Source organism: Pseudophryne corroboree, unplaced genomic scaffold (assembly GCF_028390025.1).
Source record: "Pseudophryne corroboree isolate aPseCor3 unplaced genomic scaffold, aPseCor3.hap2 scaffold_1123, whole genome shotgun sequence".
NCBI lineage: Eukaryota > Metazoa > Chordata > Amphibia > Anura > Myobatrachidae > Pseudophryne > Pseudophryne corroboree.
In genome coordinates this window covers 1-23,195 of record NW_026967749.1, presented here as the reverse complement: position 1 = coordinate 23,195, position 23,195 = coordinate 1, and the positions used below count along the sequence as shown (strand labels likewise).

At 47.2% G+C, this 23,195-nt stretch overlaps 15 non-coding genes and 4 pseudogenes across 15 annotated transcripts; 10 read left to right on the top strand and 9 right to left on the bottom strand.

Moving 5' to 3' along the window:
- Positions 1 to 2,645: 2,645 nt before the first annotated feature.
- On the bottom strand, positions 2,646 to 2,808 carry LOC134989708 (U1 spliceosomal RNA). Its single transcript, XR_010194805.1, has one exon. It is a non-coding gene; the product is annotated as a U1 spliceosomal RNA (small nuclear RNA).
- Positions 2,809 to 2,960: 152 nt separating this feature from the next.
- On the bottom strand, positions 2,961 to 3,124 carry LOC134989761 (U1 spliceosomal RNA). The gene has a single exon (XR_010194852.1). It is a non-coding gene; the product is annotated as a U1 spliceosomal RNA (small nuclear RNA).
- Positions 3,125 to 3,799: 675 nt separating this feature from the next.
- Positions 3,800 to 3,962, bottom strand: LOC134989709 (U1 spliceosomal RNA). Its single transcript, XR_010194806.1, has one exon. It is a non-coding gene; the product is annotated as a U1 spliceosomal RNA (small nuclear RNA).
- A 152-nt stretch (positions 3,963 to 4,114) lies between these two features.
- Positions 4,115 to 4,278, bottom strand: LOC134989735 (U1 spliceosomal RNA). Its single transcript, XR_010194828.1, has one exon. It is a non-coding gene; the product is annotated as a U1 spliceosomal RNA (small nuclear RNA).
- Positions 4,279 to 4,952: 674 nt separating this feature from the next.
- Positions 4,953 to 5,115, bottom strand: LOC134989766 (U1 spliceosomal RNA). Its single transcript, XR_010194857.1, has one exon. It is a non-coding gene; the product is annotated as a U1 spliceosomal RNA (small nuclear RNA).
- Positions 5,116 to 5,267: 152 nt separating this feature from the next.
- On the bottom strand, positions 5,268 to 5,431 carry LOC134989707 (U1 spliceosomal RNA). The gene has a single exon (XR_010194804.1). It is a non-coding gene; the product is annotated as a U1 spliceosomal RNA (small nuclear RNA).
- Positions 5,432 to 6,024: 593 nt separating this feature from the next.
- Positions 6,025 to 6,152, bottom strand: LOC134989719 (U1 spliceosomal RNA; annotated as a pseudogene).
- Positions 6,153 to 6,296: 144 nt separating this feature from the next.
- Positions 6,297 to 6,412, top strand: LOC134989728 (U5 spliceosomal RNA). The gene has a single exon (XR_010194821.1). It is a non-coding gene; the product is annotated as a U5 spliceosomal RNA (small nuclear RNA).
- A 282-nt stretch (positions 6,413 to 6,694) lies between these two features.
- Positions 6,695 to 6,810, top strand: LOC134989729 (U5 spliceosomal RNA). The gene has a single exon (XR_010194822.1). It is a non-coding gene; the product is annotated as a U5 spliceosomal RNA (small nuclear RNA).
- A 286-nt stretch (positions 6,811 to 7,096) lies between these two features.
- LOC134989732 (U5 spliceosomal RNA) lies at positions 7,097 to 7,212 on the top strand. Its single transcript, XR_010194825.1, has one exon. It is a non-coding gene; the product is annotated as a U5 spliceosomal RNA (small nuclear RNA).
- Positions 7,213 to 13,959: 6,747 nt separating this feature from the next.
- LOC134989767 (U1 spliceosomal RNA) lies at positions 13,960 to 14,123 on the top strand. The gene has a single exon (XR_010194858.1). It is a non-coding gene; the product is annotated as a U1 spliceosomal RNA (small nuclear RNA).
- A 152-nt stretch (positions 14,124 to 14,275) lies between these two features.
- Positions 14,276 to 14,417, top strand: LOC134989774 (U1 spliceosomal RNA; annotated as a pseudogene).
- Positions 14,418 to 15,109: 692 nt separating this feature from the next.
- On the top strand, positions 15,110 to 15,273 carry LOC134989756 (U1 spliceosomal RNA). Its single transcript, XR_010194847.1, has one exon. It is a non-coding gene; the product is annotated as a U1 spliceosomal RNA (small nuclear RNA).
- A 152-nt stretch (positions 15,274 to 15,425) lies between these two features.
- LOC134989776 (U1 spliceosomal RNA) lies at positions 15,426 to 15,567 on the top strand (annotated as a pseudogene).
- Positions 15,568 to 16,259: 692 nt separating this feature from the next.
- LOC134989748 (U1 spliceosomal RNA) lies at positions 16,260 to 16,423 on the top strand. The gene has a single exon (XR_010194840.1). It is a non-coding gene; the product is annotated as a U1 spliceosomal RNA (small nuclear RNA).
- A 152-nt stretch (positions 16,424 to 16,575) lies between these two features.
- On the top strand, positions 16,576 to 16,717 carry LOC134989775 (U1 spliceosomal RNA; annotated as a pseudogene).
- A 692-nt stretch (positions 16,718 to 17,409) lies between these two features.
- Positions 17,410 to 17,573, top strand: LOC134989725 (U1 spliceosomal RNA). The gene has a single exon (XR_010194818.1). It is a non-coding gene; the product is annotated as a U1 spliceosomal RNA (small nuclear RNA).
- Positions 17,574 to 22,451: 4,878 nt separating this feature from the next.
- On the bottom strand, positions 22,452 to 22,615 carry LOC134989718 (U1 spliceosomal RNA). The gene has a single exon (XR_010194815.1). It is a non-coding gene; the product is annotated as a U1 spliceosomal RNA (small nuclear RNA).
- Positions 22,616 to 22,767: 152 nt separating this feature from the next.
- Positions 22,768 to 22,930, bottom strand: LOC134989763 (U1 spliceosomal RNA). Its single transcript, XR_010194854.1, has one exon. It is a non-coding gene; the product is annotated as a U1 spliceosomal RNA (small nuclear RNA).
- Between the last annotated feature and the right edge of the window lie 265 nt (positions 22,931 to 23,195).

Sequence of the window (23,195 nt, the reverse complement as noted above, 5' to 3'; positions counted from 1 at the left end):
AATATAGAGATGATAAAGATGAAAAAAAAAATATAACACTACTGCAGATAAATATTTATATAATATATGTATGACGGACCTGCTGGACACTGTCAGCAGAATGCGTTTATAGAATAAAAAAAAAACACCACAGGAGTGTTTAACTTTTTCAGGCAGACAATATACTGGTGGTCACACTGGCAGCAAAAGTGTGCACTGTACTCCTGCTATAACTGCTCCCCAGTCTCCCCCACAATTAAGCTGTGTGAGCAGTGAGCACTCAGCACAGTCAGATATACATAGATGATATATCATGCAGCACACTGAGGCTGAGCACAGATATGGTATGTGTATCGTTTTTTTTCAGGCAGAGAACGGATTATAAATAATAAAACTGGTGGTCACTATCAGCAAAACTCTGCACTACTGAGTACTCCTGACAAGTTCAACTGCTCCCCAAATTAGTAGTAAATCAAATGTCACTCGTCTCTATCTTCTAATCTAAACGGAGAGGACGCCAGCCACGTCCTCTCCCTATCAATCTCAATGCACGTGTGAAAATGGCGGCGACGCGCGGCTCCTTATATAGAATCCAAGTCTCGTGAGAATCCGACAGCGGGATGATGACGTTCGGGCGCGCTCGGGTTAACCGAGCAAGGCGGGAGGATCCGAGTCTGCTCGGACCCGTGCAAAAAAGGGTGAAGTTCGGGCGGGTTCGGATTCCGAGGAACCGAACCCGCTCATCTCTTATGGCCACCCAGCATGACGCCTCCCTTCTTGACCATGCTGTAATTGCAGTCGCACTGCAGTTCAGCGTGATCATAAAAAATGGTGTAGCCTCCTGCTGGTGCAGACTGTATGTGCGCGCAGGAAGCCGCCACCATTTTTGTGATCACAGCGGCTGAATGTGATGTCATACAGCCGCTGTGACCACGCCCCCTGTGTCTCCTCCATTGCAGACCCCATTTTGAAGCCTTGCCCCCGCACCGCTCCATCCCTGACTTGTAAATGGAGTGTTGCTGACCCCCCTCTCCCCCCCTGCCCCGATTGACAGGCAGAGGCGATCGCATTCTCTGCGGGGTGCCGCAGAAAATGCAGGCACATGCGTATGCTCTTAGCAATTTTTGCAGTTGGATCACTTATTGTGATTGCAATCCAACCTGAATCAGGCCCTATTACCTATCACAATGCGCTGCGGGCAGTACAAAATTGGTTTAATATAGGAGAAAAACCCCCAGACCTGTGCTCCTTAACTGTACCTGGTGGCTAGTGGAGCGGCTGCCCAGTAATCAGTGTCCACGCCAGTGCGCACACGGTCCACCCCCTACGGCCACGCTCCCCTTCATCAGCGGCCTCGTGATCCGGAAGGGCGGTGTGTGTGTGACTGACCTTAGGAAGAAACCGGAGCCTCCGCTGCAGTGACCCAGCAACCAGGGCACGGGAGTATACAGCGCCGCTGGGAGTGATGAAGCTGCAGTAAAGATGTCTATTAGACCTAGCCTGCTGCAGCCCTTGTAGATTCTCATAAAACAAGTTCTTCTTTTCTTGTCAAAATGAATAGCTAAGAATAGGCTGCCTGAGGCAGGCCCCTGTTAAGTGGCCTGCTACTGAAGGCACCAACTACAAACTGAGCTCCCTGTTCATGGAAGCGGAGTTATAGAGGAGGATGCACTGAGCATCTTGGGAACAGTCAAAAGCTTTGAGCCGGTTGGTGCCTCAGATCAAGATCCTACTCTACACCCCAATGTGAATCCTTGTGGAGTCCTGTGTACCCCACAGAAGAAATTAATGTGTCACACCCATTGGCAGCAACCTTAGAATAGCTGCTGATGGGCACAATTGAGAAAGGAAGGGGGGGGGGGGACATTTGAATCCAGCACATAGATGCAATTCAAATATGTAATTTGTACCTTCCTATTTTAAAATATAATGGATGAACTTCACCCTGTGAGAACAATCTTCATGATCAAGAGATCTCATATGCAAAATAAGTATGAGTTGGGATAGGGCTGGGGAGGGTGGCTGCTCGGCCCCTCCCCCGTCAAGTTAAGGAGATTCAACTGAGGAAGCACAAGGGAACTCTCGTCTGGGGACAACAACTGCAGGGAGACCACATCTTTTCAGATGAACATGGGAGGGCAGAAGGCTGCCTAATACTGAAGCACCATCAAATATCAAACCATATGCAACAACTAGTACAAGCATTCCTGGGGGAAGGTCTGCAGCAGACGGATTTGCATACGGTGATGTCATCCAAGCAGTGGGCCAAAGTTGGCTGGAACCCTCATTTGCATATGAAAAGAGAAAAGGGGCATGCAGGGCATGGCGGCCTTTTGCGGTGCTTGGATGACCCCTAGTTCGCATTAAACACCCCCACCCTCCTTTGGTGTTGGGCTCATGTTGGCTATGCCCCAGCCCCTGAAGCATTCAAGCTGATTTCTTGCAGCAGCTGGGCACTGTAACAGCTCCAGAGCTGCTCTGTAAGGCAACTAAAAGGGTGTGGGCCCTGCAGCACTACCTGTAGTTCGCATTGTGTGTTGGAAGGCACAAAGTAAGCAGACGGGAGAAGTCAGGATAGTGCGCAAGGGCATAGAAGGCAGTGGCTCCAGAAAAGAGAAGTGGAAACAGACAGCAAACTAGGCTGGAGAGAGACCTGAGACAAAGAGATCTGAATTATACGAGAGCCGACCAGGGGAAACACAAATTATGCAATCAAGTTTCCCACATTTGGGGAAATCGCAGGAGCAGCACACCCAGAGTGCAATGGGTGAGCCTAGCCCTGGGAGAAGCACCTTCATGATCATAGTATCTCACCTGGCAGGTAAGTAGGAGTTGGGCTAGAGCTGGGGAGGGTCACTGCTCGGGCACCCCCCTGTCAAGTGAAGGAGATCCAACTGAGGCAGCACAAGGGAACTCTCGAAAGAAGAACAAGGCTAGAGGAATATATGAGACAAAGAAATCTGACTTTTACCAGAGCTGACCAGAGGAAAACACAAACACAGTCCCCCACTACCACAAAAAATGCAGGCGAGTTTCCCACATATGGGGAAATCACAGGGGTCAGCATACCCAGAATGCAATGAATGAACCTCACCCTGGGTGAACAATCTTCATGACCATGGTGTCTCCTATGCAAAATAAGTATGATTTGGGATAGGGCTGGGAGGGCCGCTGCTCAGGCACATCTCTGTCAAGTAAAGGAGATTCAACTGAGGCAGCACAAGGGAACTCTCATCTGGGGACAACAACTGCAGGGAGAACACATATTTTCAGATGAACATGGGAGGGCAGAAGGCTGCCTAAAACTGAAGCACCCCCAAACAACAAACCAAATGCAACAACTAGTGCAAGCATTCCTGGGGGAAGGCCTGCCGCAGATGGATTTGCATATGGTGATGTCATCCAAGCAGTGGGTCAAAGTTGGCTTCAACCCTCATCTGCATATGAAAAGAGAAAAGGGGCGTGCAGGGCATGGCGGCCTTTTGCGGTGCTTGGATGACCCCTAGTTCGCATTAAACACCCCCACCCACCTTTGGTGTGGGGCTCATGTTGGCCATGCCCCATCCCCTGAAGCATTCAAGCTGATTTCTTGCAGCAGCTGGGCACTGTAACAGCTCCAGAGCTGCTCTGTAAGGCAAGTAAAAGATTGTGTGGGCCCTGCAGCACTACCTGTAGTTTGCATTGTGCATTGGAAGGCACAAAGTAAGCAGACGGGAGGAGAAGTCAGGATAGTGCACAAGGGTATAGAAGGGAGGGGCTCAAGATAAAAGAAGTGGAAACAGACAGCAAACTAGGCTGGAGAAAGACCTGAGACAAAGAGATCTGAATTATACGAGAGCCGACCAGAGGAAACACAAATTATGCAGTCAAGTGTCCCACATTTGGGGAAATCGTAGGAGCAGCACACCCAGAGTGCAATGGGTGAGCCTTGCCCTGGGAGAAGCAACTTCCTGATCATAGTATCTCACCTGGCAGGTAAGTAGGAGTTGGGCTAGAGCTGGGGAGGGTCGCTGCTCGGGCACCCCCCTGTCAAGTGAAGGAGATCCAACTGAGGCAGCACAAAGAAACTCTCGAAAGAAGAACAAGGCTAGAGGAAGATCTGAGACAAAGAAATCTGACTTTTACCAGAGCTGACCAGAGGAAAGCACAAACACAGTCCCCCACTACCACAAATAATGCAGTCGAGTTTCCCACATTTGGGGAAATCACAGGGGTCAGCATACCCAGAATGCAATGAATGAACCTCACCCTGGGAGAACAATCTTCATGACCATGGTAACTCCTATGCAAAATAAGTATGATTTGGGATAGGGCTGGGGAGGGCCGCTGCTCAGGCACATCTCTGTCAAGTAAAGGAGATTCAACTGAGGCAGCACAAGGGAACTCTCATCTGGGTACAACAACTGCAGGGAGAACACATATTTTCAGATGAACATGGGAGGGCAGAAGGCTGCCTAATACTGAAGCATCCCCAAACAACAAACCAAATGCAACAACTAGTAAAAGCATTCCAGGGTGAAGGTCTGCAGAAGACGGATTTGCATACGGTGATGTCATCCAAGCAGTGGGCCAAAGTTGGCTGGAACCCTCATCTGCATATAAAAAGAGAAAAGGGTTATGCAGGGCATGGCGGCCTTTTGCGGCACTTGGATGACCCCTAGTTTGCATTAAACACCTCCACCCTCCTTCGGTGTGGGGCTCATGTTGGCTATGCCCCAGCCCCTGAAGCATTCAAGCTGATTTCTTGCAGCAGCTGGGCACTGTAACAGCTCCAGAGCTGCTCTGTAAGGCAAGTAAAAGGGTGTGGGCCCTGCAGCACTACCTATAGTTCGCATTGTGCGTTGGAAGGCACAAAGTAAGCAGAAAGGAGGAGAAGTCAGGATAGTGCGCAAGGGCATAGAAGGGAGCGGCTCAAGAAAAGAGAAGTGGAAACAGACAGCAAACTAGGCTGGAGAGAGACCTGAGACAAAGAGATCTGAATTATACGAGAGCCGACCAGGGGAAACACAAATTATGCAGTCAAGTTTCCCACATTTGGGGAAATCGCAGGAGCAGCACACCCAGAGTGCAATGGGTGAGCCTTGCCCTGGGAGAAGCACCTTCATGATCATAGTATCTCACCTGGCAGGTAAGTAGGAGTTGGGCGAGAGCTGGGGAGGGTCGCTGCTCGGGTACTTCCCTGTAAAGTGAAGGAGATCCAACTGAGGCAGCACAAGGGAACTCTCGAAAGAAGAACAAGGCTAGAGGAAAATCTGAGACAAAGAAATCTGAGTTTTACCAGAGCGGACCAGAGGAAAGCACAAACACAGTCCCCCACTACCACAAATAATGCAGTTGAGTTTCCCACATTTGGGTAAATCACAGGGGTCAGCATACCCAAAATGCAATGAATGAACCTCACCCTGGGAGAACAATCTTCATGACCATGGTATCTCCTATGCAAAATAAGTATGATTTGGGATAGGGCTGGGGAGGGCCGCTGCTCATGCACATCTCTGTCAAGTAAAGGAGATTCAACTGAGGCAGCACAAGGGAACTCTCATCTGGGGACAACAACTGCAGGGAGAACACATTTTTTCAGATGAACATGGGAGGGCAGAAGGCTGCCTAATACTGAAGCACCCCCAAACAACAAACCAAATGCAACAACTAGTACAAGCATTCCTGGGGGCAGTTCTGCAGAAGACGGATTTGCATACGGTGATGTCATCCAAGCAGTGGGCCAAAGTTGGCTGGAACCCTCATCTGCATATGAAAAGAGAAAAGGGGTGTGCAGGGCATGGCGGCCTTTTGCGGCGCTTGGATGACCCTTAGTTCGCATTAAACACCCCCACCCTCCTTTGGTGTGGGGCTCATGTTGGCCATGCCCCATCCCCTGAAGCATTCAAGCTGATTTCTTGCAGCAGCTTGGCACTGTAACAGCTCCAGAGCTGCTCTGTAAGGCAAGTAAAAGGGTGTGGGCCCTGCAGCACTACCTGTAGTTTGCATTGTGCATTGGAAGGCACAAAGTAAGCAGACAGGAGGAGAAGTCAGGATAGTGCACAAGGGTATAAAAGCGAGTTTCCCACATTTGGGAAAATCACAGGGGTCAGCATACCCAGAATGCAATGAATGAACCTCACCCTGGGAGAACAATCTTCATGACCATGGTATCTCCTATGCAAAATAAGTATGATTTGGGATAGGGCTGGGGAGGGCCGCTGCTCAGGCACATCTCTGTCAAGTAAAGGAGATTCAACTGAGGCAGCACAAGGGAACTCTCATCTGGGGACAACAACTGCAGGGAGAACACATATTTTCAGATGAAAATCTTGGTCATGCTCTGGTTTCTCTTCAGAACGAACAAATCTTTCGCCTTTTACTAAAGATTTCCGTGGAGAGGAGCAAAACCGAGTTTTATCTCAATCTTTGCTTGCCCCATATTATTGGGGTTTCTTTTATCAGTTTAAAGACAGAACGAGTGTGCTTTCTTGTTAGCTTTAATGTAAGCTCATTTGCATAGAAATGACAGTAAATGTTTGTTTCTTTTCAAACAGAACTTTCTTGACCATGCTACTTGCTTGAAAGATCTGGGAGCACATGGAATACAGTACAAACCATGCTTATAGCAAGGAGAAGCCAGGTGAGAAATCTGCTTTCTTTCAAGTTGGGCGCTCACTTTGATCTGAATGAGGACTGCTGGCACAGCATTTAGGCGACAGGTGGAATCTTGGTCATGCTCTGGTTTCTCTTCAGAACGAACAAATCTTTCGCCTTTTATTAAAGATTTCTGTGGAGAGGAGCAAAACTGAGTTTTATCTCAATTTTTGCATGCCCCATATTATTGGGGTTTCTTTTATCAGTTTAAAGACAGAACGAGTGTGCTTTCTTGTTAGCTTTAATGTAAGTTTATTTGCATAACAATGACTATAAATGTCTGTTTCTTTTCAAGCAGAACTTTCTTGACCATACTAATTGCTTGAAAGATCTGGGAGCACATGGAAAAGAGTACAAACCATGTTTATAGCAAGGGGAAGCCTGGTGAGAAATCTGCTTTCTTTCATTCAAATTGGGTGCTCACTTTGATCTGAATGAGAACTGCTGGCATGGCACTCAGGCGACAGGTGGAATCTTGGTCATGCTCTGGTTTCTCTTCAGAACTAACAAATATTTCGCCTTTTATTAAAGATTTCCGTGGAGAGGAGCAAAACTGAGTTTTATCTCAATTTTTGCATGCCCCATATTATTGGGGTTTCTTTTATCAGTTTAAAGACAGAACGAGTGTGCTTTCTTGTTAGCTTTAATGTAAGTTTATTTGCATAACAATGACAGTAAATGTTTGTTTCTTTTCAAACAGAACTTTCTTGACCATGCTACTTGCTTGAAAGATCTGGGAGCACATGGAAAACAGTACAAACCATGCAGTATCACAAGAGCCTTTATTTGATCTTTCATGAAGATAGAGCAGAATTGAGGACACGTCAACAATTTCTGCCGAAGGTGGTTCATCTTTCCACATGGTGCCTTTGGCCACTGACACCTTCGTTGAGTCAAAGTCTCTGGCTGTGGTCAGAACTTTGAAAATTTATGTCACCAGAACGGTTCAGATTAGGAAAACAGAGGCTCTGTTTGTCCTGTATGCTCCCATCAGGATTGGGTGTCCTGCTTCCATGTAGACCATTATGCGCTGGATCTGTGGTAAGATTCAGCATGCTCGTTCCACGGCAGGATTGCCGTTACTGAAGTAGGTGAAGACCCATTCTACTAGAAAGGTGGGTTCATCCTTGGCAGCTGGTCGGGGAGTCTCGGCATTGCAACTTTGCCGAGCAGCTATTTAGTAAACACTTTTGCTAAGTTTTACAAGTTTGATACCTTGGCTGATGATAACCTTAAGTTGGGTCATTCGGTGCTGCAGAGTCGTACGCACTCTCCCACCCGTTCAAGAGCTTTGGTATAACCCCATGGTTCTTAATGTGACCCCAGCATCCTCTAGGTCGTATGAGAAAATAGGATTTTAATACCTACCGGTAAATCCTTTTCTCTTAGTCTGTAGAGGATGCTGGGCACCCGTCCCAGTCCATACTGTGTCTGCAGTTATTACTTGTGGTTATACACATGTTGTGTTATGGTTCTGGTCAGCTTTTTGCTGCAATTGTTCATGCCGTTGGCTTGTGTTCTGTTGAATGCCACTTTCTGCGGCATGCTTAAGGTGTGAGCTGGTAAGATGCTCACCTTAGTTTAACAATAAATCCTTTCCTCGAAATGTCCGTCTCCCTGGGCACAGTTCCTATAACTGGAGTCTGGAGGAGGGGCATAGAGGGAGGAGCCAGTTCACACCCTTTGAAAGTCTTAAAGTGCCCATGTCTCTTGCGGATCCCGTCTATACCCCATGGTTCTTAATGTGACCCCAGCATCCTCTACGGACTAAGAGAAAAGAATGCCCTTGCGCACTATCCTGACTTCTCCTCCCGTCTGCTTACTTTGTGCCTTCCAACGCACAATGCGAACTACAGGTGGTGCTGCAGGGCCCACACCCTTTTACTTGCCTTACAGAACAGCTCTGGAGCTGTTACAGTGCCCAGCTGCTGCAAGAAATCAGCTTGAATGCTTCAGGGGATGGGGCATGGCCAACATGAGCCCCACACCAAAGGAGGGTGGGGGTGTTTAATGTGAACTAGGGGTCATCCAAGCACTGCAAAAGGCCGCCATGCCCTGCATGCCCCTTTTCTCTTTTCATATGCAGATGAGGGTTCCAGTCAACTTTGGCCCACTGCTTGGATAACATCACCGTATGCAAATCCGTCTGCTGCAGACCTTCCCCCAGGAATGCTTGTACTAGTTGTTGCATATGGTGCTTCAGTATTAGGCAGCCTTCCGCCCTCCCATGTTCATCTGAAAAGATGTGGTCTCCCTGCAGTTGTTGTCCCCAGACGAGAGTTCCCTTGTGCTTCCTCAGTTGAATCTCCTTAACTTGACGGGGGAGGGGCTGCCCGAGCAGCCACCCTCCCCAGCCCTATCCCAACTCATCCTTATTTTGCATATGAGATCTCTTGATCATGAAGATTGTTCTCACAGGGTGAGGTTCATCCATTATATTTTAAAATAGGAAGGTACAAATTACATATTTGAATTGCATCTATGTGCTGGATTCAAATGTCCCCCCCCCTTCCTTTCTCAATTGTGCCCGTCAGCAGCTATTCTAAGGTTGCTGCCAATGGGTGTGACATATTAATTTCTTCTGTGGGGTACACTGGACTCCACAAGGATTCACATTGGGGTGTAGAGTAGGATCTTGATCTGAGGCACCAACCGGCTCAAAGCTTTTGACTGTTCCCAAGAAGCTCAGTGCATTCTCCTCTATAACCCCGCTTCCATGAACAGGGAGCTCAGTTTGTAGTTGGTGCCTTCAGTAGCAGGCCGCTTAACAGGGGCCTGCCTCAGGCAGCCTATTCTTAGCTATTAATTTTGACAAGAAAAGAAGAACTTGTTTTATGAGAATCTACAAGGGCTGCAGCAGGCTAGGTCTAATAGACATCTTTACTGCAGCTTCATCACTCCCAGCGGCGCTGTATACTCCCGTGCCCTGGTTGCTGGGTCACTGCAGCGGAGGCTCCGGTTTCATCCTAAGGTCAGTCACACACACACCACCCTTCCGGATCACGAGGCCGCTGATGAAGGGGAGCGAGGCCGTAGGGGGTGGGCCGTGTGCGCACTGCGGTGGATACTGATTACTGGGCAGCCGCTCCACTAGCCACCAGGTACAGTTAAGGAGCACAGGTCTGGGGGTTTTTCTCCTATATTAACCCAATTTTGTACTGCCCGCAGCGCATTGTGATAGGTAATAGGGCCTGATTCAGGTTGGATTGCAATCACAATAAGCGATCCAACTGCAAAAATTGCTAAGAGCATACGCATGTGCCTGCATTTTCTGCGGCACCCCGCAGAGAATGTGATCGCCTCTGCCTGTCAATCGGGGCGGGGAAGGGGGGGAGAGGTGGGTCAGCAACACTCCATTTCCAAGTCAGAGATGGAGCGGTGCGGGGGCAAGGCTTCAAAATGGGGTCTGCAACAGAGGAGACACAGGAGGCATGGTCACAGCGGCTGTATGACATCACATTCAGCCGCTGTGATCACAAAAATGGTGGCGGCTTCCTGCGCGCACATACAGTCTGCCCCAGCAGGAGCCTACACCATTTTTTATGATCACGCTGAACTGCAGTGCGACTGCAATTACAGCATGGTCAAGAAGGGAGGCGTCATGCTGGGTGGCCATGCCCTGTCACTGTGCAGGAGCCAGCACCGCTCACACACTAGTCCCCGGGTGCAGCCCCCAACCCCCGGGACACCCGGAGCAACAAAATGTAGATTCAGGCCACCAGGCCACGCCCCTACCTATGAAACCATGCCTCCTTTTTACCATTGCGCTGCTTATCTGCGCGCACTGCATTACAATCTCCCTCGCCACCTCTCTGGGTGTCACCAGTGATAGTGACACCTCTGCCATGCTTGTAGCAGCTGGTCCTAAGATCTACGCCTCAAACCCTGAGTGTTTGCCCTTGTGACTTGTTGATCATCATAGCGAAGCAGATGCTTACAGAAAACTGCAGGGGCTTAGATTGAAAATAAAAAAATTGATGGGTATAAGGTAGAGAGGAGCGGGTTCAGTTCTCCGAGAACCGAATTCCCCACAAACTCCACGTGGTTTACACTGGTCCAAGGCAGGCTCGGTTGTTCCCGCCTGACTCGGAAAACCTGAACAAGGGAAAATGTCATCATCCCGCTGTCGGATTCTCGCGAGATTCGGATTCCATATAAAGAGCTGCGCGTTGCTGCCATTTTTACTCGTGCATTGAAGAGAGAGCGGAGAGGACGTGGCTATGTTCTCTCAGTGGAAATCTCAATATCAGTGCTCAGTATCAGTGGTTACTTATTGCTGCTCAGTAATACTAGTAGTGTGTCTCTCCTGCTCAGTGTCAGTTCTCAGTAGTATCCTCATCAGTGCTCAGTATCACTGCTCATTGTCTTGTGCTGCATTGTGGTGCTCAGCATACTACAGTACATTACTAATAGTCCAGTGCTGCATCTTGCTGCTCAGTGTCAGTTCTAGTATCCTCATCAGTGCTCACTATCACTGCTCATTGCATTGTGGTGTTCTGTATACTACAATAACATAGTAATATAGTAACATAGTTTTTGAGGTTGAATAGAGGCAAATTGCCCATCGTGTTCAACCTGTTTTAAGTTGTGATGATTCTACATACTTGCTGAATAATGTTTTATGACTAGTTAGCTACTATAACTCATGTTACCCCCGGATTAACCATGTTGATATTTTAAGTATTATAACCTTGGATAGCTTTTTCATTCAGAAATGTATCCATTCCTTTTTTAAATCCAATTATAGAGTCCGCCATTACCACCTTCCCTGGCAGGGAATTCCACATCCTGATTGCCCTAACAGTGAAGAATCCTTTCCTCCATTGCGTTCTGAACTTTCCTCCAGTCGCAGCGAGTGACCACGTGTTCTTTTAATAAATAATTCCTCTGATAACTCTTTGTTATGTATCTTTACATATTTGAAGATATTAATAATATCTCCTCTTAGGCACCTCTTTTCTAGTGTATAAATATTCAGCCTAGTAAGTCTTTCCTTATAGTCAAGTACTTTTAGGCCTTTAATCAATTTAGTCTTCAGGATCTCTTACACTTCCATGAGCAGCAGAGTAGTGCAATGGAAGCATGCTGGGCCCATACCCCAGAGGTCGATTGATCGAAACTATCCTCTGCTATGTGCATTTTTTTTTTTATAATTAAAGTAATCAAAAACTGGGATTGATATTTTGGCTCTTTTATTTTTACTTAAAGTACAATAACTTTTATCATTTTAATTTGTTTTAATAGTATATTGACAGCATTGTTTTCTTTAAAAAATCCACTTAATTTTCTTTACCCTATTACTGAAATGGTAATTGACAAAAACAAACTACATTGTCACCAGAAGAGCAATGCAAAATGTACAAGTGATATATGAAAATCATCTTCCATCTTGAATTTCAATGATGCATTGGGACAACAATTTGTGAGAAACATCTTCACCCATAAAGAAAGATTTTCTTAATTCCTTACCTGTGTGCTGATTAGATATCACCTTGTTTTCACATTAAACAGACTTCCCCATGAGGAAGCAGCAATGATGCAGTGACGTTTCCTGGTGTCAACCTGTATTATTTCAGTAGACATTGAAATGAGGATGCATCTTTGATGCCTTTCCAATGAAGCAAGTTTAATTCAGTAATAGGTGAAAAACCATTCCTACAAAGGTGTTAATCAGAGACTTGGCTTTGTGGACACTTTTCAGAGAGCAAATTTGTTAGCATAAACATAAAATCAGAAAATGAAGAGCTGTTTAATCACTCAATTGTACTTTTCTGCCAGCATAATTTTTTTTCTCTGCAACCCACTGCTAAATTGTGCTTCCTAGCTGTTTTTTTTATAAAATCACTTAATCAAATCTAACTCTGATTACATCAGAGAAGGCCAGGTACCCTACACCATAAGGGGGGTTTTTGAAATTTTGACTTGTCTACTTAAAGATCACCAAAATCTGATTACAAGGTCAATTACATCCCTGGGTGGGATTGAACCACCAACCTTTTGGTTAATAGCCAAACATGCTAACCGATTGCGCCACAGAGACACCTTGCAAAAGTCAATACTGACAAAGGCTAATAAGCATTCATCTAGAACGTTTCCTAGAAAAACTTTAAAAAGTCAATAATCTGGAGAATTTTTGTAAGAAACACATTGGTACTTTCCCATGATGAGTGAGTGTTTCAGGATTTCTTGCACTTACATGGGCTATTAACCAAAAGGTTGGTGGTTCAATCCCACCCAGGGATGTAATTGACCTTGTCAACAGATTTTGGTGATCTTTAAGAAGACAAGTCAAAATTTCATACCCCCTCTTATGGTGTAGGGTACCTGGCCTTCTCTGACGTAATCAGAGTTAGATTTAATTAAGTGATTTTATAAAAAACAGCTAGGAAGCACAATTTAGCAGTGGGTTGCAGAGAAAAAAATAACATTTTAAACCTACCGGTAATTTTTTTTTCTCGTAGTCCGTAGAGGATGATGGGGACTCCGTAAGGACCATGGGGGATAGACGGGCTCCGCAGCAGACATGGGCACTTTAAGAAAGACTTTTGATCTGGGTGTGCACTGGCTCCTCCCTCTATGCCCCTCCTCCATACCTCAGTTAGAGAAACTGTGCCCAGAGGAGACGGACAGTACGAGGAAAGGATTTTTGTTAATCCAAGGTCAAGATTCATACCAGCCACACCAATCACACCGTATAACTTGTGATATACTACCCAGTTAACAGTATGAAAACAACATAGCATCAGTCCAAGACCGATGAAAACTAACATATAACCCTTATGTAAGCAATAACTATATACAAGTCTTGCAGAAGTAGACCGCACTTGGGACGGGCACCCAGCATCCTCTACGGACTACGAGAAAAAGATTTACCGGTAGGTTTAAAATCTTATTTTCTCTTACGTCCTAGAGGATGCTGGGGACTCCGTAAGGACCATGGGGATTATACCAAAGCTCCCAAACGGGCAGGAGAGTGCGGATGACTCTGCAGCACTGATTGAGCAAACAGGAGGTCCTCCTCAGCCAGGGTATCAAACTTATAGAACTTTGCAAAGGTGTTTGAACCAACTTTGACCCACTGCATGGATGACATCACCATATGCAAATCCATCTGCGGCAGGCCTTCCCCCAGGAATGCTTGAACTAGTTGTTGCATTTGGTTTGTTGTTTGGGGGTGCTTCAGTATTAGGCAGCCTTCTGCCCTCCCATGTTCATCTGAAAATATGTGTTCTCCCTGCAGTTGTTGTCCCCAGATGAGAGTTCCCTTGTGCTGCCTCAGTTGAATCTCCTTTACTTGACAGAGATGTGCCTGAGCAGCGGCCCTCCCCAGCCCTATCCCAAATCATACTTATTTTGCATAGGAGATACCATGGTCATGAAGATTGTTCTCCCAGGGTTAGGTTCATTCATTGCATTCTGGGTATGCTGACCCCTGTGATTTCCCCAAATGTGGGAAACTCAACTGCATTATTTGTGGTAGTGGGGGACTGTGTTTGTGCTTTCCTCTGGTCAGCTCTGGTAAAAGTCAGATTTCTTTGTCTCAGATCTTCCTCTAGCCTTGTTCTTCTTTCGAGAGTTCCCTTGTGCTGCCTCAGTTGGATCTCCTTCACTTGACAGGGGGGTGCCCGAGCAGCGACCCTCCCCAGCTCTAGCCCAACTCCTACTTACCTGCCAGGTGAGATACTATGATCATGAAGATGCTTCTCCCAGGGCAAGGCTCACCCATTGCACTCTGGGTGTGCTGCCCCTGCGATTTCCCCAAATGTGGGAAACTTGACTGCATAATTTGTGTTTCCCCTGGTCGTCTCTCATATAATTCAGATCTCTTTGTCTCAGGTCTCTCTCCAGCCTAGTTTGCTGTCTGTTTCCACTTCTTTTTTCTTGAGCCCCTCCCTTCTATACCCTCGTGCACTATCCTGACTTCTCCCGTCTCCTTACTTTGTGCCTTCCAACGCACAATGCAAACTACAGGTAGTGCTGCAGGGCCCACACCCTTTTACTTGCTTTACAGAGCAGCTCTGGAGCTGTTACAGTGCCCAGCTGCTGCAAGAAATCAGCTTGAATGCTTCAGGGGCTGGGGCATAGCCAACATGAGCCCCACACCGAAGGAGGGTGGAGGTGTTTAATGCGAACTAGGGGTCATCCAAGCGCCGCAAAAGGCCGCCATGCCCTGCACACCCCTTTATTCTTTTCATATGCAGACGAGGGTTGAAGCCAACTTTGACCCACTGCTTGGATGACATCACCATATTCAAATCCATCTGCTGCAGGCCTTCCCCCAGGAATACTTGCACTAGTTGTTGCATTTGGTTTGTTATTTGGGGGTGCTTCAGTATTAAGCAGCCTTCTGCCCTCCCATGTTCATCTGAAAATATGTGTTCTCCCTGCAGTTGTTGTCCCCAGATGAGAGTTCCCTTGTGCTGCCTCAGTTGAATCTCCTTTACTTGACAGAGATGTGCCTGAGCAGCGGCCCTCCCCAGCCCTATCCCAAATCATACTTATTTTGCATAGGAGATACCATGGTCATGAAGATTGTTCTCCCAGGGTTAGGTTCATTCATTGCATTCTGGGTATGCTGACCCCTGTGATTTCCCCAAATGTGGGAAACTCAACTGCATTATTTGTGGTAGTGGGGGACTGTGTTTGTGCTTTCCTCTGGTCAGCTCTGGTAAAAGTCAGATTTCTTTGTCTCAGATCTTCCTCTAGCCTTGTTCTTCTTTCGAGAGTTCCCTTGTGCTGCCTCAGTTGGATCTCCTTCACTTGACAGGGGGGTGCCCGAGCAGCGACCCTCCCCAGCTCTAGCCCAACTCCTACTTACCTGCCAGGTGAGATACTATGATCATGAAGATGCTTCTCCCAGGGCAAGGCTCACCCATTGCACTCTGGGTGTGCTGCCCCTGCGATTTCCCCAAATGTGGGAAACTTGACTGCATAATTTGTGTTTCCCCTGGTCGGCTCTCATATAATTCAGATCTCTTTGTCTCAGGTCTCTCTCCAGCCTAGTTTGCTGTCTGTTTCCACTTCTTTTTTCTTGAGCCCCTCCCTTCTATACCCTTGTGCACTATCCTGACTTCTCCCGTCTGCTTACTTTGTGCCTTCCAACGCACAATGCAAACTACAGGTAGTGCTGCAGGGCCCACACCCTTTTACTTGCTTTACATAGCAGCTCTGGAGCTGTTACAGTGCCCAGCTGCTGCAAGAAAACAGCTTAAATGCTTCAGGGGCTGGGGCATAGCCAACATGAGCCCCACACCGAAGGAGGGTAGAGGTGTTTAATGCGAACTAGGGGTCATCCAAGCGCCGCAAAAGGGCGCCATGCCCTGCACACCCCTTTTTTCTTTTCATATGCAGACGAGGGTTGAAGCCAACTTTGACCCACTGCTTGGATGACATCACCATATGCAAATCCATCTGCTGCAGGCCTTCCCCCAGGAATGCTTGCACTAGTAGTTGCATTTGGTTTGTTGTTTGGGGGTGCTTCAGTTTTAGGCAGCCTTCTGCCCTCCCATGTTCATCTGAAAATATGTGTTCTCCCTGCAGTTGTTGTCCCCAGATGAGAGTTCCCTTGTGCTGCCTCAGTTGAATCTCCTTTACTTGACAGAGATGTGCCTGAGCAGCGGCCCTCCCCAGCCCTATCCCAAATCATACTTATTTTGCATAGGATATACCATGGTCATGAAGATTGTTCTCCCAGGGTTAGGTTCATTCATTGCATTCTGGGTATGCTGACCCCTGTGATTTCCCCAAATGTGGAAAACTCAACTGCATTATTTGTGGTAGTGGGGGACTGTGTTTGTGCTTTCCTCTGGTCAGCTCTGGTAAAAGTCAGATTTCTTTGTCTCAGATCTTCCTCTAGCCTTGTTCTTCTTTCGAGAGTTCCCTTGTGCTGCCTCAGTTGGATCTCCTTCACTTGACAGGGGGGTGCCCGAGCAGCGACCCTCCCCAGCTCTAGCCCAACTCCTACTTACCTGCCAGGTGAGATACTATGATCATGAAGATGCTTCTCCCAGGGCAAGGCTCACCCATTGCACTCTGGGTGTGCTGCCCCTGCGATTTCCCCAAATGTGGGAAACTTGACTGCATAATTTGTGTTTCCCCTGGTCGGCTCTCATATAATTCAGATCTCTTTGTCTCAGGTCTCTCTCCAGCCTAGTTTGCTGTCTGTTTCCACTTCTTTTTTCTTGAGCCCCTCCCTTCTATACCCTAGTGCACTATCCTGACTTCTCCCATCTGCTTACTTTGTGCCTTCCAACGCACAATGCAAACTACAGGTAGTGCTGCAGGGCCCACACCCTTTTACTTGCTTTACAGAGCAGCTCTGGAGCTGTTACAGTGCCCAGCTGCTGCAAGAAATCAGCTTGAATGCTTCAGGGGCTGGGGCATAGCCAACATGAGCCCCACACCGAAGGAGGGTGGAGGTGTTTAATGCGAACTAGGGGTCATCCAAGCGCTGCAAAAGGCCGCCATGCCCTGCACACCCCTTTATTCTTTTCATATGCAGACGAGGGTTGAAGCCAACTTTGACCCACTGCTTGGATGACATCACCATATTCAAATCCATCTGCTGCAGGCCTTCCCCCAGGAATGCTTGCACTAGTTGTTGCATTTGGTTTGTTGTTTGGGGGTGCTTCAGTATTAGGCAGCCTTCTGCCCTCCCATGTTCATCTGAAAATATGTGTTCTCCCTGCAGTTGTTGTCCCCAGATGAGAGTTCCCTTGTGCTGCCTCAGTTGAATCTCCTTTACTTGACAGAGATGTGCCTGAGCAGCGGCCCTCCCCAGCCCTATCCCAAATCATACTTATTTTGCATCGGAGATACCATGGTCATGAAGATTGTTCTCCCAGGGTGAGGTTCATTCATTGCATTCTGGGTATGCTGACCCCTGTGATTTCCCCAAATGTGGGAAACTCGACTGCATTATTTGTGGTAGTGGGGGACTGTGTTTGTGCTTTCCTCTGGTCAGCTCTGGTAAAAGTCAGATTTCTTTGTCTCAGATCTTCCTCTAGCCTTGTTCTTCTTTCGAGAGTTCCCTTGTGCTGCCTCAGTTGGATCTCCTTCACTTGACAGGGGGTGCCCAAGCAGCAATCCTCCACAGCTCTAGCCCAACTCCTACTTACCTGCCAGGTGAGATACTATGATCTTCACTGTTAGGGCAATCAGGATGTGGAATTCCCTGCCAGGGAAGGTGGTAATGGTGGACTCTGTAATTGGATTTAAAAAAGGAATGGATACATTTCTGAATGAAAAAGCTATCCAAGGTTATAATACTTAAAATATCAACATGGTTAATCCAGGGGGAACATGAGTTGTAGTAGTTAACTAGTCATAAAACATTGTGAAGGCAGGGGAGAAGAACAAGCGCCATATGGTGTAGTATTTTGAATAAATTGGAGTGATAGATAGGTATATACGAAGTAAGTACCGGATAGATTCTTGAGATTAGGCCTGTCTGTCTCACTAAATTCTTTGTGGCTGTTCCCCACCTAGGAGACAAAAGATCATCGCCATATGGTGTAGTAACCTCAGATATATCTTGGGGTACCCTCCCCTCTATTTCATGCGTACCAAAAGGAAAATTCAATATAGCATATAGGATATATTTATATCCAGGTAGATCAAGTCGGTCCAATATGATGTAATGGCTGAATCAGTCGACTGTTGCTGCCTTATATAGTATTATCAATAAAAAATTTTAATCCACAAAATAATAATACAAATTCAGATAAAAAATAAATAAAACAAATCAGAAAATCTTAGCTGATTGGTGTAGGCAGTAGTTAGGTCAGTCTCAACGCGTTTCGCCTCCAGGGCTTCCTCAGGAGAATACATCATATCAAAAGATACACATATTTATAGTGCTTTCAGTTTCATTTTGGCCAGCACTTCCGGTTCGCGTCATTTCCGGAACCGGAAGTGCTCGGTCCGATTTACATACTAAATGCATATGTGGCTTGATATTTAACATTAGATTGCATTGGTGGTGCAGTGTTAATATAAATTTTAGATCAGTCTGTATAAGTAGCGCAAGACGGACATAGAGTCCGTTTGCTCCGTGAAACCGGAAGTGACGCGGCTCGTCCCGGCCACTGCCGCGTCACTTCCGGTTTAGGTTAGAACCGGAAGTGCTGGCCAAAACGAAACTGAAAGCACTATAAATATGTGTATCTTTTGATATGATGTATTCTCCTGAGGAAGCCCTGGAGGCGAAACGCGTTGAGACTGACCTAACTACTGCCTACACCAATCAGCTAAGATTTTCTGATTTGTTTTATTTATTTTTTATCTGAATTTGTATTATTATTTTGTGGATTAAATTTTTTTATTGATAATACTATATAAGGCAGCAACAGTCGACTGATTCAGCCATTACATCATATTGGACCGACTTGATCTACCTGGATATAAATATATCCTATATGCTATATTGAATTTTCCTTTTGGTACGCATGAAATAGAGGGGAGGGTACCCCAAGATATATCTGAGGTTACTACACCATATGGCGATGATCTTTTGTCTCCTAGGTGGGGAACAGCCACAAAGAATTTAGTGAGACAGACAGGCCTAATCTCAAGAATCTATCCGGTACTTACTTCGTATATACCTATCTATCACTCCAATTTATTCAAAATACTACACCATATGGCGCTTGTTCTTCTGCTCCCCTGCCTTCACAGAATTTCATGACTGAACATACCCAAGTCATATTCTGAAGAACTGAGCAGCCACCAAAGAAGTTTGGAGAGGTGTTTTCTGACGGAGCATCCACAACTGACTGAATCCAAACAGTAGAACCTGTTTGACGACCCTTTGCTTATAAAGGAATATTTGGACGCCGAGACTAAGCGCACTGACCTTAAAAAAACTCCCAGTCATAAAACATTATTCAGCAAGTATGTAGAATCATCACAACTTAAAACAGGTTGAACACGATGGGCAATTTGCCTCTTTTCAACCTCAAAAACTATATTACTATATGTTACTATATTACTATGTTACTGTAGTATACAGAACACCACAATGTAATGAGCAGTGATAGTGAGCACTGATGAGGATACTAGAACTGACACTGAGCAGCAAGATGCAGCACTGGACTATTAGTAATGTACTGTAGTATGCTGAGCACCACAATGCAGCACAAGACAATGAGCAGTGATACTGAGCACTGATGAGGATACTACTGAGAACTGACACTGAGCAGGAGAGACACACTACTAGTATTACTGAGGCAGCAATAAGTAACCACTGATAATGAGCACTGATATTGAGGATTTCCACTGAGAGAACATAGCCACGTCCTCTCCGCTCTCTCTTCAATGCACGAGGTAAAAATGGCGGCAACGCGCAGCTCTTTATATGAAATCCGAATCTCGCGAGAATCCGACAGCGGGATGATGACATTTTCCCTTGTTCAGGTTTTCCGAGTCAGGGCGGGAACAACCGAGCCTGCCTCGGACCAGTGTAAACCACGTGGAGTTCGTGGGGAATTCGGGTTCTCGGAGAACCGAACCCGCTCCTCTCTACCTTATACCCATAATTTTTTTTATTTTCAATCTAAGCCCCTGCAGTTTTCTGTAAGCATCTGCTTCGCTATGATGATCAACAAGTCACAAGGGCAAACACTCAGGGCTTGAGGCGTAGATCTTAGGACCAGCTGCTACAAGCATGGCAGAGGTGTCACTATCACTGGTGACACCCAGAGAGGTGGCGAAGGAGATTGTAATGCAGTGCGCGCAGATAAGCAGCGCAATGGTAAAAAGGAGGCATGGTTTCATAGGTAGGGGCGTGGCCTGGTGGCCTGAATCTACATTTTGTTGCTCCGGGGTGTCCCGGGGGTTGGGGGCTGCACCCGGGGACTAGTGTGTGAGCGGTGCTGGCTCCTGCACAGTGACAGGACATGGCCACCCCAGCATGACGCCTCCCTTCTTGACCATGCTGTAATTGCAGTCGCACTGCAGTTCAGCGTGATCATAAAAAATGGTGTAGCCTTCTGCTGGTGCAGACTGTATGTGCGCCGCAGGAAGCCGCCACCATTTTTGTGATCACAGCGGCTGAATGTGATGTCATACAGCCGCTGTGACCACGCCCCCTGTGTCTCCTCCGTTGCAGACCCCATTTTGAAGCCTTGCCCGCCGCAGCACGCTCCATCCCCTGACTTGGAATTGGAGTTTTGCTGACCCCCCTCTCCCCCCCCTGCCCCGATTGACAGGCAGAGGCGATCGCATTCTCTGCGGGGTGCCGCAGAAAATGCAGGCACTTGCGTATGCTCTTAGCAATTTTTGCAGTTGGATCGCTTATTGTGATTGCAATCCAACCTGAATCAGGCCCTATTACCTATCGCAATGCGCTGCGGGCAGTACAAAATTGGTTTAATATGGGAGAAAAAACCCCCAGACCTGTGCTCCTTAACTGTACCTGGTGGCTTGTGGAGCGGCTGCCCAGTAATCAGTGTCCACGCCAGTGCGCACACGGTCCACCCCCCCTACGGCCACGCTCCCCTTCATCAGCGGCCTCGTGATCCGGAAGGGCGGTGTGTGTGTGACTTGACCTTAGGAAGAAACCGGAAGCCTCCGCTGCAGTGACCCAGCAACCAGGGCACGGGAGTATACAGCGCCGCTGGGAGTGATGAAGCTGCAGTAAAGATGTCTATTAGACCTAGCCTGCTGCAGCCCTTGTAGATTCTCATAAAAAAAGTTCTTATTTCTTGTCAAAATTAATAGCTAAGAATAGGCTGCCTGAGGCAGGCCCCTGTTAAGTGGCCTGCTACTGAAGGCACCAACTACAAAACTGAGCTCCCTGTTCATGGAAGCGGGGTTATAGAGGAGAATGCGCTGAGCATCTTGGGAACAGTCAAAAGCTTTGAGCCGGTTGGTGCCTCAGATCAAGATCCTACTCTACACCCCAATGTGAATCCGTTGTGGAGTCCAGTGTACCCCACAGAAGAAATTAATGTGTCACACCCATTGGCAGCAACCTTAGAATAGCTGCTGACGGGCACAATTGAGAAAGGAAGGGGGAGGAACATTTGAATCCCAGCACATAGATGCAATTCAAATATGTAATTTGAACCTTCCTATTTTAAAATATAATGGATGAACCTCACCCTGTGAGAACAATCTTCATGATATAGAGATCTCATATGCAAAATAAGCATGAGTTGGGATAGGGCTGGGGAGGGTGGCTGCTCGGGCAAGCCCCTCCCCCGTCAAGTTAAGGAGATTCAACTGAGGGAAGCACAAGGGAACTCTCGTCTGGGGACAACAACTGCAGGGAGACCACATCTTTTCAGATGAACATGGGAGGGCGGAAGGCTGCCTAATACTGAAGCACCATCAAATATCAAACCATATGCAATAACTAGTACAAGCATTCCTGGGGGAAGGTCTGCAGGAGACGAATTTGCATACGGTGATGTCATCCAAGCAGTGGGCCAAAGTTGGCTGGAACCCTCATCTGCATATGAAAAGAGGAAAAGGGTTATGTCAGGGCATGGCGGGCCTTTTGCGGCGCTTGGATGACCCCTAGTTCGCATTAAACACCTCCACCCTCCTTCGGTGTGGGGGCTCATGTTGGCTATGCCCCAGCCCCTGAAGCATTCAAGCTGATTTCTTGCAGCAGCGCTGGGCACTGTAACCAGCTCCAGAGCTGCTCTGTAAGGCAAATAAAAGGGTGTGGGCCCTGCAGCACTACCTGTAGTTCGCATTGTGCGTTGGAAGGCACAAAGTAAGCAGACGGGAGAAGTCAGGATAGTGCGCAAGGGCATAGAAGGGAGCGGCTCAAGAAAAGAGAAGTGGAAACAGACAGCAAACTAGGCTGGAGAGAGACCTGAGACAAAGAGATCTGAATTATACGAGAGCCGACCAGGGGAAACACAAACTTATGCAGTCAAGTTTCCCACATTTGGGGAAATCGCAGGGGCAGCACACCCAGAGTGCAATGGGTGAGCCTTGCCCTGGGAGAAGCACCTTCAAGATCATAGTATCTCACCTGGCAGGTAAGTAGGAGTTGGGCTAGAGCTGGGGAGGGTCGCTGCTCGGGCACCCCCCTGTCAAGTGAAGGAGATCCAACTGAGGCAGCACAATGGAACTCTCGAAAGAAGAACAAGGCTAGAGGAAGATCTGAGACAAAGAAATCTGACTTTTACCAGAGCTGACCAGCGGAAAACACAAACACAGTCCCCCACTACCACAAATAATGCAGGCGAGTTTCCACATTTGGGGAAATCACAGGGGTCAGCATACCCAGAATGCAATGAATGAAACTCACCCTGGGTGAACAATTTTCATGACCATGGTGTCTCCTATGCAAAATAAGTATGATTTGGGATAGGGCTGGGGAGGGCCGCTGCTCAGGCACATCTCTGTCAAGTAAAGGAGATTCAACTGAGGCAGCACAAGGGAACTCTCATCTGGGGACAACAACTGCAGGAGAACACATATTTTTCAGATGAACATGGGAGGGCAGAAGGCTGCCTAATACTGAAGCACCCCCAAACAACAAACCAAATGCAACAACTAGTGCAAGCATTCCTGGGGAAGGCCTGCAGCAGATGGATTTGCATATGGTGATGTTATCCAAGCAG